Source organism: Zea mays, chromosome 1, assembly GCF_902167145.1.
Source record: "Zea mays cultivar B73 chromosome 1, Zm-B73-REFERENCE-NAM-5.0, whole genome shotgun sequence".
NCBI classification, from domain to species: Eukaryota; Viridiplantae; Streptophyta; class Magnoliopsida; order Poales; family Poaceae; genus Zea; species Zea mays.
In genome coordinates, this window is record NC_050096.1 from 30335027 (window position 1) to 30353693 (window position 18667).

General features: G+C 43.9%; 1 pseudogene across 1 annotated transcript; it reads right to left on the reverse strand.

The window, feature by feature from the left end:
• Nucleotides 1-48: 48 nt before the first annotated feature.
• On the reverse strand, nucleotides 49-2054 carry LOC109461481 (LOC100217014-like pseudogene; annotated as a pseudogene). Its single transcript, NR_145266.1, has 2 exons — nucleotides 1902-2054; nucleotides 49-1703 (listed from the first exon to the last, which is right to left on the reverse strand). The product of NR_145266.1 is annotated as a protein-like pseudogene (transcript).
• Between the last annotated feature and the right edge of the window lie 16613 nt (nucleotides 2055-18667).

Consider the following 18667-nt stretch of genomic DNA (forward strand, 5'->3'; position numbering starts at 1 on the left):
TGAGACATCATTGAGTCACCTTGTTAGAAATGCTCTTAAACCTAGGGGATATGCAAATACAATAGCAATGCATGAACAACTAGTCATCAAATATTAAAACGTCACAGATTGTAGTGCAAAAAAAAAAGAGAATCCCTGGTTTTCACATATACGAATCCTTAGGAGATACTTGAAACCTAGCTTCAACTCAAGAGATCAATAATAGGTAAATACTCAAATGAACTATAGTGCAAGTTGAACAAGCTCTTATCTGAGTTATGTCTTGTATCTAATTGTGAGCTTGAGCAGAATATTTCTTCCCTGTCCGGTGACCAAGAAAGAAAGCTTTGAAGGCCATAGCCATTTCATACTGACGATGCTGAATAGTGACCTTCACATCATACAAATACTCCGTCCACCGTGTAGGCACTGCAGTTGATCTTATATACAAACACCGTGATGAGGCAGGAGGTCTTCATATGGCACAGCAGTTAATCTTCATGCGGTGACAACGACGTATCATATAAACTAACTACAATAAAATGACTGCAACCATGCGTCTCGCAATCGAAGCTACAGCAAATAATACACAGCTGCATCTCTCTGTATATACAATATATAACTTCTCAAATATAACAAAGGAAACTAAAAATCTTCCGTAATGCATCTAGATACGTTTTTAAATGATAATGACAGACAAGTTCACCGAAGGACATTACACGCATGCAGGAACAACTGTAGCTAATAATTTTGTATATGCCGGAACGACTCAACTAGCGAATATTTTTTAGTACGCAGGATAATTATGACGTTTTTATCATCTCACATGAGAATCGAATCTGGAATTGCCCAGATTTTCAGACCTAGTTCGTTATACTAGATTCATATATTCCAGATGCTATCTCCAGTCAAATGTTTTTCTTCAATGGTCAATAGAAGACCCCCGTGCGAGAAGCGTTGGGTGAAGAACAAGAACGCCTTACAGAGTGAATGAACGCCTTTCGCATGTGCTTTATAGCCTTACGGGATAAGCGTTGGGTGAATGAACTGCATATGCATGGCGTAGTATAGGCGTAGAAGTTTGTGGCGCGCTGAGTTTTGAACGATTGATGGTGATTTCAGTAACTTGCTAACTTCGCTGTAAATTGAAAATGTTTAGATCCGGTTTGTACCTTGTGTGTTGCGTTGCGATGTAGCCCCGTTCAATTTGCAGCACGCCGTGAGACGAGAAACGCCGTTCAATTTGCAGCAGCACCGGTGATGAAGCGTAGGACGAGAAGCCAAACAACACGAAGCAGGGCACAGGGACACAATGGGCGGGAGAACCCAGGGATGAAAAAAACAATTCCCTGTGCGATCTCCCACCCAGCACACAAAACCAACATCTTTATTACGATGCCTGCCATGCGAGCGCACCCAACATGGCAAAGGCCTTCAAGATGTCACATCTCACTTCTTTTTCATGTATCCTTTTCCCCTCTTTTGTCTCGGACCTTACCTTGCCTTCAGTTAGGCACGGACCGCCGCGACCAACATCTCTCCGATCTAATAATTATCGAAATTTCATCCAATAATTACCAATACAAAGAGATATCATCGAGTCGCGGGGCAGAAAGGAGATCCAGCAATCCAGCCACGCTTTAGAAGCCCGTCAACGCCTCGCAATTGTCCAGTCAGCCAAGATCCAGATCCCCCGGAAGCCGGAACGTCGCAGCTCTGAAGGTCTGCAGATAACAAATTGTAGCATCCAGTTTCCTTAAACACGCTGATCAGAAACCTCCAGGCACAAAAACCATGCAGCCTCGTCTCGCTTCGAACCGATGCGTCAACTCATCAATCAAACGAAACTGATCGGAACCTGCACATCATCACAAAAACAAAACCATGCATTTCGAACAATCAACTAACAGAGCAAGACTCACCGTCGTTGATCGGACCAAGCATCTGATCTGGAAGCCACGCGGAGGCTCAGATCTAGACGAGAAGAGGATTGATTTCATCAGGCAAGAGGAACGCGGCGACTTTTCAACACCAAGGCAAAGGCGGGGTGGTGCCGGGGTAGGCAAAAGGTGCTGGTTGGCGTGTACGAGAGGGAGAGGAATCCAATGTATTTATTGTCCAGTTAGCGGAATCCAACGGCTGCGATGAGGCAGTTCAAGTTGGACGGTCAGGATGGCGAGCGCGTGCCGGAAGGAATCGGTGGTGCCACGTCAATTGCGTGGGTTGGCCGCAACTTTAGCATCACTGCATGCGTCTTTTTTTTTGCAGGATCTGTTGCAGAGAGAATAGAGGTGATTGGCTTGTGGCCACCATGGTCGACGGTCCCCAGTAGTTGGTTACTTGGTTCGTAGGGATTTTTATCGGAACTAGAACATCAGGCGCCCATTCGAAAATGCCTGCTTCACCTCTCCCCACACGACGGAAAAGGAGTGCCCGCTTCTGCTATGCTGCGTGTACGGACGAAACCTCGTGACCACGACAGTGGGCATGCGCTCCGCCGTTCCTGTTGTGCCAGTTAAAACGCGCACACGGCCTGCGCTGTCCGTAAAGCGCCAACGGAGAGAGGGGTTGGCTGAAAAACAGTGTGTGTTGATGGTGGCATGGTGCTGGCAGGAGCGTTGGCTTGCCGCTTGCGCCTGGGGTGGGGCCTGGACCGTGGTTGAAGCCAGAAGCAAACGTCGAGTCAATATAGTTGTATGCAACTATAATAATAATAATAATAATAATAATAATAATAATTAGATAGTAAAAGTAAGATCTAAACAAACACAACAGCGCAGGTAAAAAGTCATTAGACTGTCTCCAGCAACGTCCTCTATATTCATCCTCTATATCCGTTCTTTACAGTCTTCTTTAAAAGATTTTATCCTCTATATATCCTTTCTCTTCAACAACATACTCTAAATCATGTCCTCTATACGCAAATACCTATATTAGAGACATTTTTATTTTTTTACATACGTATTTGTCATACTCTTAAATGTATTGTGCATATTTTAGTTTTGTTAAACCGGTTATTTAAAGTATTCAAATGGATAGATGTCCGTTTAGAGAAACTCTATATATAAAGAATCCAGCAACGTTCTCTAAATTTAGAGGACCATTTAGAGTACGTTGCTGGAGAGCATAGAGGTCTGTTTGGTCCTCTATATTTAGGGTAGAGGAGGCTTTAGAGACTATTGCTGGAGCCAGCCTTAGAAGCTAAGATTAAAGGGGTGTTTGGCAGAGCTTCCATAGCTCCGCTTCAGCGAGAATCACTCTTACAGAGCTAAACTGTAAAAATCTAAACTGCTGCACGGTGGGAGTAGAGTGAATCTAGTCTCTATGTTTATACTATAAAGTGGGAGCCAAAAAACTCCTTCCCACTGCTCCCAACCTGCTCTCCACTCTATAACCTCTCAGAAATCACTTCACAGCTTATTTGTCAAACAGTTTTCGTCAAATAGATTCACTTCTGCTAGAGAATCACTCGGAATCATTCTACTAGAGAATCGGCTCTCGGAGCTCTACCAAACGAGCCCTAATATAGGTTGTGTAACGATGACAAGTAACAAAGAGCATTTAAAATAAAGCTGAAGGCTCAACATCTTTACCATCATTCCTAAGAATGTAGCTGTAGCACTCACTACCCTCCCTAGCAGAGTAGAAAGGAATCCTACCCACTGCCCTATTGAAACTCTGAGCCCTTTGTTTCAGCCACAACATCCTATAAATGCATATTAAGCAAGGGAGCTTCCCTTGTAATACAGTGAGCAACACCAGCATTTGTAATCACTATAGAAACCACAACAGATGCATCATTCAGATCTTCAATTTTAACAACATGAATCTTTTCAGTGTCTCACTTCTGATCTTCACATCTGGCACTGTTAATTGCAGAAAACCATAATTGCAGTTCAAATGATGCAGATAACCGAATAGAATTCTCATAGTAAAGTGGAGCATGTTAAACTAAAATCAAACAACAAATCTCTTCTAGTTTCCCCTTTTCCAGCTATTCCACTATATTCTCAAAAGCACCAGAAGCTGGCACGTCATCCCTTATATTGCTAATAACATGGTTGAGATTTCGTTCCGGAAACGAATTTCTTTTTTAACCATTTTTTCAATTTCCCACTTCTCAGAGGCATCTCCTTTGCTATAAATACAAAAATCAAGGGCGAAGTTATTATCAAGGAAAAAATACAACTAAACAAGTTAAGATTAATAATAAACATATCTCAAGCAGAGTCTTATTGGGTAATAGTATATATAGCCAGTGCTCTCATCCTCAACACAAGCAATGTCATCTCTCCATCAATATAGACTATGTCATTGGAATACTTATTTTAAACCATCCAGACAGTTCTGGTGAAAGAAACAAGCGATGCCTAAGAGGGGGGTGAATTAGGACTTCAAAAACTTTCAATAAACTAGGCCACAAATAAATTCCTAGAGCAAAACCTATGCAATTAATCAAACTAGAATATGCAAACTAGGTTTTGTCTAAGTGTTTGCTATCTCTACCGCAAAGGCTAAGTTTCAATCTACAACAATATAAGTATAAAGACAAGATTGAAACTTAAATGCTTAATATAAATGCGAAAGCTAAAGAGCGAGGTAGAGATGTAAACTCTCGTGGATGACGCCAGTATTTTTACCGAGGTATCCGGAACCACGCAAGGTCCCGATTAATCCTCGTTAGTGCCCCTACGCAAAGGGAAGCCCACGTGAGAGCCAAGCACCTCGGTCGAGTAACTCCGTAGAGAGTCGCGGGTTTTCTCCACATGCAAGTGGTGCTCCACTTCCGGCTCCTCTCGGACGCTTCCCGCCATCTCCACTATCGAGCTTCCAGCCGAAACGTCGCGGGCCTCGTTCCCTCCGGTACACGGTGGCGGTCGTGACACAAACGTGGTTGTCATGGTCTCGCAAGACTCTCGCTCCACTCGGTACAATTATAACAGCTCGCGCAAGAGCCGAGGGGCTGTATGGTTTATCTAAACTCACTCAACTAACTAGGTTTCACCTAGAGCAAGCGCTAAAAGCGGTCTAACTAACCTAAGCACTTCGCAAAGCACCTACGCTAATCATCGAGTGATTCTATTAAACACTTGGGTGTACGAGCACTTGGGAATGTCTACTATATGCTTTGGTATGTTGCTTGGGCTCTGAAAGGGAAATCGGATTAACCATTTCCTATAATCGATTTTGGTGGTTGACATCCAACACAAACCACGTGGACTAACTAGTTTGTCTAGTTATCATCTATTACAGGTGCATAAGGTTCAACACAAACCAAGAAAGAAATCCAGTTAGGGACACAATAAAAATGGAGCAAAAGGACTTGAGTGTGCTGATTTTTGGCGCACCGGACATTGTCCGGTGCACCAGGCCCGTACACTTCCAAACTAGCCAGTCTCGGGAATTCCAGAGGCGCGCTCCACTATAATTCACCGGACTATCCGGTGTGCACCAGACTATCCGATGAGTCAGCGGAGCAACGACTCCCTGCGGGCCAACGGTCGACTGTGCAGAGCTATAGTAGTGAACAGTGTCGTCGCAGAAGTCAGAGCACAGAAGTCAGAGGTCACCGGACTGTTCGATGTGGCACCGGACTGTCCGGTGCAACAAGACGACAAGACATTCCAACGGTCAACTGCTCCGAACCCTAACGGACACGCTGACGTGGAACACATCGGACAGTGCACAATGACTGTCCTGTGGCGCACCGGACTGTCCAGTACGCCCATCGCCAGCAAGCTAAGCCAACGGCTAGGAAGTGGTTGGGGGCTATAAATACCCCCAACCACCTCATTCACTTCCATCCAAGTTTTCTAAACATCCCATTCATTGCAAGAGCAAAAGTCTTCACTCCAAGACACATCCAATAGATCAAATTCTGTCCAAGCCTCCAAATCAACTCAATTCCATTAAAGACTTGAGAGAGGGTGTTTTATGTTCTTTTGTTGCTCTTGTCGCTTGGATTGGCCTTTTTCTTTTTCCATTCTTATTCACAAGTGCTTTGTAAGCTAAGCAAGAGACACCTAAGTGTGTGGTGGTCCTTGCGGGGTCTTAGTGACCCGTGTGATTAAGGGAAAGGCTCACTCGGTCTAAGTGACCGATTGAGAGAGAGAAAGGGTTGGAATAGACCTGGCCTTTGTGGCCTCCTCAACAGAGACTAGGGTCTTTGGAACCGAACCTCGGTAAAACAAATCACTGTGACTCGCTTTGATTCTCACTTGATTTGTTTTGCACTCCTTCCTCTCTCTAACATTTCCTTGCTAGTATTGATTTGAGTTTGCTCTCATTTGTCATCCGCACTCTTTGAGCAACTCCTAGCAAGAGAAACAATCTTTTGGACTTGAATTTAATTCTAACGCTAACCTCGGTCTTTAGTGTGTGTTTAAGTTTATAAATTTCAGGTTTCGCCTATTCACCCCCCCTCTAGGCGACTTTCAGGCTCCCATGCCTTGGAATGGCCGGTTGGGGGTGTATTTATAGCCCCCGACACAAAACTAGTCGTCGGAGAAAAGTTATGCTCTCTACGGCACACCGAACAGTGCACTATTCACTATCCGATGCGCCTAGCCGTTGGTCTGGCACTGCAGCCGACTGTTGGCGTGCGGGCTTTTTACACCGGACACTCCGGACTTCACACCAGACAGTCTGGTGGTCTTCTCTCCACAGTGCCACCTGGAACTAGCCGTTGGGGCCTGTGAATCATCTAGGCCCCTTTGATAATGTTTTGGTAATTAATGACAACTACTTGTGGACTAACGATTCTTGGAGAAATAAGAATGCAGGGTTGGACCACATAGAACTGAAATGTTGAAGAGTCATACGCATTGGTTGTGGATCAGATGAAGGCAAAGGTATAATATAGGTTTTACTTTTGCCGGTCTTGAGGAGTTTAGAGAAGATACCTGACCGGATTAGTAGGCTAGATAGTCGTACTATTAAGAGGGGTCAATGACTTAGATCTGTGTAAAACTTAGTGCCTCATAAAGCATCAAGTAGTTGCATTTGCATAAGGACTAACAGCGCTTCTCATTTAGTGAGTTAAAAGTTCATTCAAAAGGATGTTTGAGATTTGAGAAGTCTTGGTCACGCGGACTGTCCGGCCCTTGGGGGCGGACCGTCCGTGATCCTCCAGAGGGTCCGAGGTTTGACCATTTGTGTTGGCTCTGTGTTCTTTTTGCACTGCGGACCGTCCGGGCCTTAGGGCCGGACCGTCCGCAGTCCTGACCAGAGGAAGGTGGCTTCGGGTCAGTCCCTGAATTATAGCCGGACGGTCCGCCTGTGAGGCGCGGACGGTCCGCATGTGTATAACTCTTTTTGGACAGGGACTGTGTGTTTTTATTGATTTGTACTACGGACGGTCCGGGGGACCAGTCCGGACAGTACTGTCTCTGGTCGCGGACGGTCCGGGATTTATAGCCGGACGGTCCGCGTGTGTTAACTCCGTTTGATCCGAGGCTCGGGTGTTTGAAATTGCCAGGTCGCGGACGGTCCGGCCTTGAAGGGCGGACTGTCCGGACCCACCTTTTGAGTCTACTCTGACATGTTTCAACGGTCATTATAGCCGTTATGGTGTACAGCGGACCGTCCGGCCCTAGGGCGCGGACGGTCCGCGTGTGCGCAGAACTGCCCCCTTTTGCACATAACGGTTGGTTTTAGATGGGGGACTATAAATAGAAGGGTAGCTCGTGTGTGAGACTTCTCTTGGCCATTCCTTGCACACATTGAGCTCATTTGTGATCCTCCAACTCACTCTCTCACACTCTTTGCTTGAGATTGCATTCTAGTGAGAGATTGAGGGTTCCTAGTGCATTTGCATCATTTGGTGATTCTTGAGGCACTAGGTGGTACACCGAGCAAGCGTCGTTGGCTTGTTACTCTTGGAGGTTGCCGCCTCCTAGACGGCTCGGGTGATTGTCTCCGTCGAGCTCTCCAAGAAGATTGTGGTGAAGCCGCGGTGTTGATTGTGAGGGGTTCGCGCCTACCTCGCCGGAGCGGCAAAGGTGACATTAGTGGAATCGAGGTATTGAGTGATTTCTTGTCCACTTGGCTCAAAGATCAAGTCGTGTCTTGATAGAGGAGCAAGTGAGAGCTTGAAGTCCACCTCAACGTGGATTAGGGGTGATCGGCAAATCACCGATACCACGGGATAAATTTCGGTGTCTATTCCTTCTAGCATTACTTATTGCCTTGCAATTGATTAGTGTTTTGCTTATTGTTCTTCAAGTATTCAATCTCCGTAGTTGTCTTTCATACATTGTTTACTTATTGACACTAGTAAATTTATTCCTCTTGTTGTATTGATTAAATTTACTTAGTATTGTTGTTTTTAGTCAAAACCGTCTATTCACCCCCCCTCTAGCCGGTGTCCTAGATCCTACAAGTGGTATCAGAGCCGAGGACTCCATTGTTTGTGGATCTAATCATCCCGGAGTGGGACAAAATGGCTAGTAACAACAATGTGCACATTGGGAAGCCACCGCACTTTGATGGAAACAATTATGATTATTGGAAAATAAGAATGTCAATGCATCTTAGAGCAATGGGTGGAAAAATTTGGCCAATTGTTAGAGATGGATTCGTTGTATTGAAGGAAGATGAACCATCCGTTAGTGATAATGAGAATATCCTCACAAATGATCAAGCCATGAATGTCTTTTATGATGCTCTTGATATAAATGAGTTCAATCGTATCAAGAATCTCACAACCGCTCATGAGATTTGGGTAAAACTAATGGAAATTCATGAAGGAACTACAATTGTGAAGAGTGCCAAACTATATGTGTGCAAAGGGAAGTTTGAGCAATTTATTATGAAAGAAGATGAGAGTGTATCCGATATGTTCAATCGATTGAATGAGATTGTAAATGAACTCAAAGGACTTGGTTTTAATGTACCAGATGTGGATTTCACACACAAGTTCCTTAGATCACTTCCGGAGAAATATGAGACTATTGTGACAATGCTAGTAAGGAGTGATCTATCTACAACCTCTCCAACCGAAGTATTGGGAGAAATTCTCACTCAAGATATATTTAAGAAGTCACAAGCCGATGCTTTAAGTTTGGCAAAGAAGGTGAAAAATGAATCTATTGCTCTCAAAGCCAAGGCCTCAAAGGCAATTGAAAAGGAAGATAGCAATGATGAAGAAAATGAAAGCGAGAGTGATGGTGACATGGCTTTATTTGTAAGGAAATTCAATAAATTCATGAAGATGAAAAGAGGTCAACCTAGAAGAGGTCAAACATCTAGAAGAAATGCTTTCAATGATAGAAAATGTTTTGAGTGTGGGGAACCCGGTCACATTGCCATGAATTGTCCAAGCAAGAAGAAGAAGGGCAAAGATGAAAGTGACAAGAAGAAAAAGAAATACTATAACAAGAAGAAAGATGGCAAAGCCTACTTAGTTGAATGGGACTCGGATGATAGCTCGGATGATGATGATGATGACACCTCATCCAAGCTTAATGCCGGAATTGCCATCAAGGAAGCTCCCTCACTCTTCTCGTCCCCCCATTGTCTCATGGCAAAGGGAGATGCTAAGGTAAAAATCATCACCGATTTAAATGATATAAATGATGATGATGATATCGATGATGTTGATGATGATGGCTATTCATATGATGATCTTGTTAGAATGTTAGGTGAGGCCGATGACTACATGCACAAAGAAAAATAAAAATTTAAGGCCTTGAAGGAATTGTATAAAAACCTCCAAGTGTCTTTTGAGGAGCTCAAGACCTCTCACAATGACCTCAAAGAAAATTGTGAGAAGCTTGCGGATGCTCAAAAATCATCTATTGTGCATGAAGTTGAGGTGGTCACTAAGGATGTTGGAGTCACTTGTGACTTACTTGATAGTCTTACAAGTGAACCACTACCTACTAACTCTATTTGTGATAAATGCAAAATTTCTCTCAATGATAATATTGCTCTTGATGAATCAAAAATTATTGTTGAGAATGAAGTGTTAGTGGATAGAATAAGTACTCTAACTCATGACCTAGAAAAGGCATATGGTGGTAAGAAGAATTTGGATTTCATATTGGGAAGTCAACGATGCTCTCTTAACCGTGAAGGTCTTGGATATGTTCCCAAGAAAGGAAAGAATGCTTTTGTAAAGCAAAAGACATTGTTTGTGAAAGAATGTGACAAAGTGTGTCACAAGTGTCACAAAAAGGGACATGTTAAGAAAAATTGTCCCAAGTTCAAACATGTATCCTCCACTTGTTTTGAGCATTGTTATGTTCTTTCTCATAATGCAAAAGGTGTTCATGCTAAATTTGTTGGTACTTCAATTGTTGGAAACAAAAAGAAAGCTATTTGGGTGCCAAAGACCTTGGTCACTAACATCCAAGGACCCAAGCAAGTTTGGGTACCTAAAAGAGATTGATTTCCTTTTGTAGGTAAACTACAAGGCGGGAGGGAATCATTGGGTGTTGGATAGTGGATGTACTCAATACATGACCGGGGATATGAAGATGTTTACCCAAATGAGTGATGAAGATTGCTCAAATTATGATAGTATCACATTTGGAGATAATCGTAAAGGAAAGGTTAAAGGTTTGGGTAAAATTGCTATTTCAAATGATCATTCTATATCAAATGTGCTATTGGTTGAGTCTTTGAATTTTAATTTACTTTCCGTAGCTCAATTATGTGATTTAGGATTTTGTTGCAATTTCACGGTTGAAGATGTTATTATCTCTAGTGTTGATGGTAGCAATCTTAAATTTAAAGGTTTTAGACATGAAAATCTTTATCTTGTTGATTTCTCATCTAATGAGGCAAAGCTCACAACTTGCTTATTTTCAAAAGCTTCACTAGGTTGGTTATGGCATAGAAGACTTGGTCATGTTGGGATGAAGCAACTCAATCGGTTAACCAAGCATGACTTAGTTCGAGGCTTAAAAGATGTGAAGTTTGAAAAGAACAAATTGTGTAGCTCTTGTCAAGCCGGTAAGCAAGTGGCAAATACTCATCCAAATAAAAGTCAAATGTCCACTCATCGACCTTTGGAATTACTTCACATGGATTTATTTGGGCCCACATCTTTTGTAAGTATTGGTGGTAATTCTTATTGTCTTGTGATTGTGGATGACTATTCAAGATTTACTTGGGTTTATTTTCTACGAGACAAATCCAATGTGTTTGAAACATTCAAGTCATTTGCTATATTGGCTCAAAATCAATTTGATTTCGACATCAAAAAGGTTAGAAGTGATAATGGGTCGGAATTCAAAAATGCAAGAATTGATCAATATTGTGATGACAAGGGTATCAAACATGAATTCTCTTCCAAATATACCCCGAAACAAAACGGTATTGTTGAAAGAAAGAATAGAACTCTTATTGATATGACAAGGTCTATGTTAGCGGAATATAATATATCGGATTCTTATTGGGCCGAGGCAATAAATACCGCTTGTCATTCATCAAATAGACTATATTGTCACAAGCTCTTGAAGAAAACTCCATATGAATTGCTCATTGGTAGAAAGCCAAATATCTCATATTTTAGGGTATTCGGTTGCAAATGTTATATTTTAAGAAAGGGAAGCCGACTTTCTAAATTTGAGAAGAAATGTGATGAGGGTTTTCTTCTTGGATATTCATCAAATAGTAAGGCTTATAGAGTCTTCAACAAAACTCATGGTATTATTGAGGAAGCATATGATGTTGAATTCGATGAAACAAATGGGTCTCAAGATGAGAGTGAAAATCTCGATGATGTTGGGGGAACTCAATTGATAAATGCAATGAAAACAATGGCCATTGGTGAAATAAAACCAAAAGAAGATGATGATGAAAATAGTGTGGTTGTCATTCCCTCATCTTCAACTATAAATGAGGAAGATCACCAAAGCCAACAACTCAATGAAACCATTGATACTCATGATCAAGGTACTTCAAGACCTCCAATTCCTCCTAATGCTTCAACAAGCAATTATCAAACGGTATCAAGAATTCATCATTCCATTGTGAAGGATCACCCGGTTGATCAAATTGTGGGTGATATTAGTAAGGGTGTTCAAACTCGCTCTCGCATAGCTTCGTTTTGTGAACATTTCTCTTTTGTATCTTGTGTGGAACCTAACCGTGTAGATGAAGCTCTACTTGATGTTGATTGGGTGAATGCAATGCATGAAGAATTAAATAACTTCGCTCGAAATGAAGTTTGGGAGCTTGTTGAGAGACCAAAGAACCACAATGTTATTGGTACAAAATGGGTATTTCGCAACAAGCACAATGAAGATGGTGTGGTAGTAAGAAACAAGGCAAGATTAGTTGCACAAGGATATACTCAAATTGAAGGATTGGATTTTGGGGAGACATTTGCTCCCGTAGCAAGATTAGAAGCAATCCGGATTCTACTTGCTTATGCTTGTGCACACAATATCAAGCTCTACCAAATGGATGTAAAGAGCGCCTTCCTAAATGGTAAGATTAGTGAACTAGTGTATGTTGAACAACCTCCCGGTTTTGAGGACCCCAAAAGACCTAACCATGTGTTCAAGCTTTCTAAAGCTCTCTATGGGCTTAAGCAAGCTCCTCGCGCTTGGTATGAAAGGCTTAGGGATTTCTTGTTTTCCAAAGACTTCAAAATTGGGAAGGTTGACACTACTCTATTCACTAAAAGAATTGGCAAAGATTTATTTGTTTGTCAAATCTATGTTGATGATATTATTTTTGGATCTACTAATGAATTATTTTGTGAGGAGTTCGGAAAAATGATGTCAAAAGAATTTGAAATGTCTATGATAGGAGAATTGAGCTTCTTTCTTGGCCTTCAAATCAAACAATTGAAAGATGGAATTTTTATAAGTCAATCAAAATATTTGAAGGACATGCTCAAGAAGTTTGGTTTAGAAAATGCTAAGCCTATCAAGACTCCAATGGCAACAAATGGTCATCTAGACTTAGATGAAGGAGGTACTATGGTTGATCAAAAACTTTATCGTTCAATAATTGGTAGTTTGCTTTATATTACCGCATCTAGGCCCGATGTTATGTTTAGTGTATGCATGTGTGCTCGATTTCAAGCTTCTCCTAGAGAGATTCACTTGAAGGCCGCTAAAAGAATTCTAAGATATTTGAAGTATACTCCCAATATTGGTCTATGGTATCCCAAAGGTGCTCAATTTGAATTAATTGGATATTCGGATTCGGACTATGCGGGATGCAAAGTTGATAGAAAAAGCACCTCCGGGTGTTGTCAATTTCTTGGTAGATCTATTGTTTCATGGTCTTCTAAGAAACAAAATTCGGTTGCTCTATCTACCGCCGAGGCGGAATATATATCGGCCGGAAATTGTTGCGCTCAACTATTATGGATGAAACAAACCTTATTGGACTATGGAATTATTTTCAAGAATGTGCCTCTTATGTGTGATAATGAGAGTGCGGTAAAATTAGCTACCAATCCGGTCCAACACTCAAGAACCAAGCATATTGATATACGACATCACTTTTTAAGGGATCATGTTGGCAAGGGAGACATCTCTATTTATTCCATTGGCACCGATGATCAATTAGCAGACATTTTTACAAAACCTTTGGATGAAACAAGATTTTGTTCTCTAAGAAGTGAAATGAATGTGATCGATATCTCAAATGTGGCTTGAAGTTGATCACACATGTGTCATCTTGCATCTCGGGTCTAAGTATGTTCTTTATGCTATTTATTTGGTATTATTTGTGCATTTTTCCTTTCTAATTGCTCTAGATAGTTTAATTCAAACATTTTGCATTACTCAATTACATCATATGTCTATGCATGCATACCAACTCTTGGATTGGTCAAAATGTCCATATATGAGCACCAATTCGGATTCGGAATTCAAAATCAGAAAGTGGACAGAAGTTGGAAAAATGAGTGTCAGGCCGCGGACCGTCCGCCCATGGACCGCGGACCGTCCGCGGAATCAGGAAATGGACAGTCCGAGCAGCCTCGCAGACCGTCTGAGATCCTCAGGGCGCGGACCGTCCGCCGCCCCAGCGCGGACCGTCCGCGACAGGGCAGAAAAAGGGACAAAGACGCAGACTTGCCAGTTGTGCTCCCTCGCTCTATCTCTCTTGCTCTCCACTCGCCATATACTCTCTTGTGTCGAGTGTGCGCGGACCGTGAAGTGCAGTTGCGTGCGGACAGTCCGACAGCTTGCAGCAACATTCCCTCAACATGTCTTCATCACGGTATCTTCAAATCTTGTGGATTTAATCAAATTTTATCAACTTTGAGATTATTTGGGTTTCTTCTCTGATCTGAAATTGAGCAGTGGATTCAAAAATCTGATTGGTGGGATTGATAGTTCTCTCCAATATCCATGCTATGCAAAATTTTGAACTTGTTTTGCTGGGTATTATCTGCAAAAACATCAAATTGAACTCTTGTGGCGGCTAGGGTTATTGGAGTCGCCCCTGGTCGGTCGCGGACCGTCCGCCCGGTGGACGCGGACCGTCCGGGCCTCTGGCGCGGACAGTCCGGCCCCCTAGCGCGGACCGTCCGGACCCTGGCAGAGCATTACCATTCCATTCCTTTTTATAAGTGGTGATTGGTAGCAATTATTTATCTATGGATGTCTGTCACCTTGTTGCAGTGGTTTTGGTGGTCTCCGCAAGAAACTTGCAGGTCGCTTTAAATCCAAGCGCCCTCGTGGCAATGATGATGACTATACACCGACCACTGATTCAGAGGCCCAATCCTCAGCTGGGGGCACTGAATCCATGGATGCTGAAGATTTTCTTCATGTTCACCCTGATTATCCCATTGATATCCAAGGATGGACTTACCCCAAGCGGAGATTTTCTATGGCTGAGTACTGCTCTAGACGGACTGTGAACCAGTATGCTCTGCCATCAGATACAAATATTCAGTTTTTCCACACTCAGCTGCAGTTTGATGTCTTTTGGGGCACCCTGGTGGATACCAATTTTCATAAGCATCAGGTGATTGATTGGTCCTTCTTGCTCAGTCAATCAGTCATGGAGGGTCTCATTCCCAAATTTGAAACATGTGGGTTATATCAGTTTATGGGGCAGCGCACTGATTTCAATGAAATGGCAGTTAAGCAATTCTTGGCTACCTCAGAGATTGATATTGCAGAAGAATCTATCACATGGATGACTGGCTTTAAGCGGTATTCTGCTTCTTTTGCTGACTTTGCCGCTGCCAACAGTCTGAACTATGGCACCATTTCTGCTGGGGTGGATCTTTATACTGAAGATAATTTTGAGGATTTTGTGCAGTTTTATGAGCCCGCCAGGCTCGGTATACCCAGGAGGTTTGGAGAAACAGCAGGACTCAGACATCATCCTGCTGTCATCAACAAGATTGCCAGAGTCACCATTCTTCCCAAGAGTGGTGATAAGAGCAAAATTCGCGATAAGTTCTGGAACATAATCCAGCACATCATGAATGGTGAAGTCATGAACATTGTTCTTTTCATGATGAGGCAGCTTAATGATTTAAAGATGGACAAGAATCAAAACTTGGCTTATGCTCCCTACATTATGGCTCTCATAAAATCCAAGACAAGATTTGAGGGCCCATGTGAGATTGTTCACACTCCATTCAGGCCTTTTAAGAATGAGATAGGGTTCCTCACCAGGCCACTCACTCCATTCCCAGATGATGAGGAAGACCCTGGCTATGCGGGTGGAGCAGCTCCTAATGTTGAGGAACAGCAGATGCCTCCTCCTCCACCTCCTCCTCAGCCTCAGCACTATTGGGAGCCTGCTCCAGGATATTTTGATCCTTATTTTCACAATATGCAGCAAGGGCTGGAGACTCATATTGATGCTCGCTTTGATGGCCTGATGTCACATGTGGATCACCGCCTTGATGACATGCAGTCTCGCTTTGACAGCAACTGGGATGCGCTCAACTCTGAATTTTCTGACTTTCGTGATCAAATTCACACTAATGTCACTGATCCCATCATGTCAAGGCTCAATAATATGCAACAAAGCTTTCAAGATAACATGAGTGCTCTCTCCAGTCAGTTTGACAATCTTTCTACAACTGACAACATGCATGATATAAGTCAGAGGCAGCAGCAGCTCCAGCAGGACTTTGGCCAGTTCTCCTCCCTGTTTGACACCTTCAGCACTCATTATTACAACATGCATCCTCCGCCGAGTGATCAGTAAGGCCTCTCCTTTGTGGCAATTGATGCCAAAGGGGGAGAGAAGTGATGAGAAGTTGTCAGGCGTCTTCCCAGGGGGAGTTGGTGGTTCTATGTGGACACTAAGACCATGCATGCATTTTCCTTTTTCATGCCGCTTTAGTTTATGTCTTATGCATTTGGAACTTGGTTTGATCTATTATCTGTACCTCTATGTCTGTGGACTATTATCTGTAATATTCTGTGGGATGAACTATGTTTTAGTTCAAATTACTCTGTGTGTGGTTAATCGAGATGTGATTATAATTGCTGCGCTCACTCTACGAATCATCTCTTGTATGCCTCGATAACCATGATTGTAGGAAAGTCTCCATCAAGCTCCAATATATTATGTGTGTTATATCTTCAACTTCAAATAATCCTGCACACACTTAGGGGGAGCCTTTCTTGCATACTGAGTTTTTATTTGGATTTATCTATCTCTTGGACAGAACTTCAAATCAAGATAAGTCCTATGAAACTCATCTCCAAGATCTATCTTATACCTTAGGTATGAGAGAGATTTGGAGAAACTAAAACTTCTCTTTAATATACTATGTGGTGTTGTCATCAATTACCAAAAAGGGGGAGATTGTGAATCATCTAGGCCCCTTTGATAATGTTTTGGTAATTAATGACAACTACTTGTGGACTAACGATTCTTGGAGAAATAAGAATGCAGGGTTGGACCACATAGAACTGAAATGTTGAAGAGTCATACGCATTGGTTGTGGATCAGATGAAGGCAAAGGTATAATATAGGTTTTACTTTTGCCGGTCTTGAGGAGTTTAGAGAAGATACCTGACCAGATTAGTAGGCTAGATAGCCGTACTATTAAGAGGGGTCAATGACTTAGATCTGTGTAAAACTTAGTGCCTCATAAAGCATCAAGTAGTTGCATTTGCATAAGGACTAACAGCGCTTCTCATTTAGTGAGTTAAAAGTTCATTCAAAAGGATGTTTGAGATTTGAGAAGTCTTGGTCACGCGGACTGTCCGGCCCTTGGGGGCGGACCGTCCGCGATCCTCCAGAGGGTCCGAGGTTTGACCATTTGTGTTGGCTCTGTGTTCTTTTTGCACTGCGGACCGTCCGGGCCTTAGGGCCGGACCGTCCGCAGTCCTGACCAGAGGAAGGTGGCTTCGGGTCAGTCCCTGAATTATAGCCGGACGGTCCGCCTGTGAGGCGCGGACGGTCCGCATGTGTATAACTCTTTTTGGACAGGGACTGTGTGTTTTTATTGATTTGTACTACGGACGGTCCGGGGGACCAGTCCGGACAGTACTGTCTCTGGTCGCGGACGGTCCGGGATTTATAGCCGGACGGTCCGCGTGTGTTAACTCCGTTTGATCCGAGGCTCGGGTGTTTGAAATTGCCAGGTCGCGGACGGTCCGGCCTTGAAGGGCGGACTGTCCGGACTAGGGATGGCAATATTACCCGTGGGTTCGGATATCCGCGGATATCCGACCCGTCGGGTTCGGTTTCGGGTACAATATTTTACCCACGGGTCTTACCCATACCCGACCCGAGGTAACATCGGGTCGGGTTCGGATATTGTACTTTACCCGCGGGTACCCGCGGATATCCGAAAATATGTAAATAGGAGCCACCGAGCCAAGTAGTCAATTGTGGCCCAATTGCAGGCCCAACTTGTGACCGACTGGGCTAACCCTAAGCTCTTCAAGTCCCACCCGGTGTCCCGGCCGCCAGCAGTACTGCAGTAGGCATCAAGGCATCAAGCCGAGCGAGTGAGCGACCGCGCGCGCCGACCCTGCCGTCCTGCGTCCGGTGTACCTGCCCCAACCACCCAGTCGCCACCCGCCAGCAGCAGGCATCAAGCCGAGGCGTCGAGCGACCCTAGGATCCTGCGTCCCTAGCACCTGGCTCCTTGCCCTTGCGTCACTGCACTCCAAGGCCCTTGCGTCACTGCACTCCAAGGCAGGAGCCGGCCACCGGGCCCAGGCATATCCCAAGCTGCTACTGCCAGCCGCCCAGCCACCGGCAGTCCAGCACTCTGCGTCCAGGTCCAGATCCCAGGCAGGGCACGTCGCCCGGCCACCGGTAGCCCAGCCCCTGTCCGCCCGGACACCGGCAGCCAAGCACGTCGCCGTGAAGCCGTCCTCCAGCGCCATGTCCAAAACTCCAAGAGACCTTTACTGTTTTGTTGAATTGAATACTTTGAATTTGGTTCAAGTGTGGCTTCAAGTGTGAATTGAATACTCACAACCATGTGTTTTTTTGTGTGAAGTGTAACTATACCCACGGGTATCCGATACCCGCCCGATACCCGATGGGTACGGGCACGGGTACAAAATCCTACCCGCGGGTATAGTCGCGGGCGGGTATGAGTAATGCCCGCGGGTATTGTCGCGGGCGGATATTTACCATACCCGATCCGAACCCGACCCATTGCCATCCCTAGTCCGGACCCACCTTTTGAGTCTGCTCTGACATGTTTCAACGGTCATTATAGCCGTTATGGTGTACGGCGGACCGTCCGGCCCTAGGGCGCGGACGGTCCGTGTGTGCG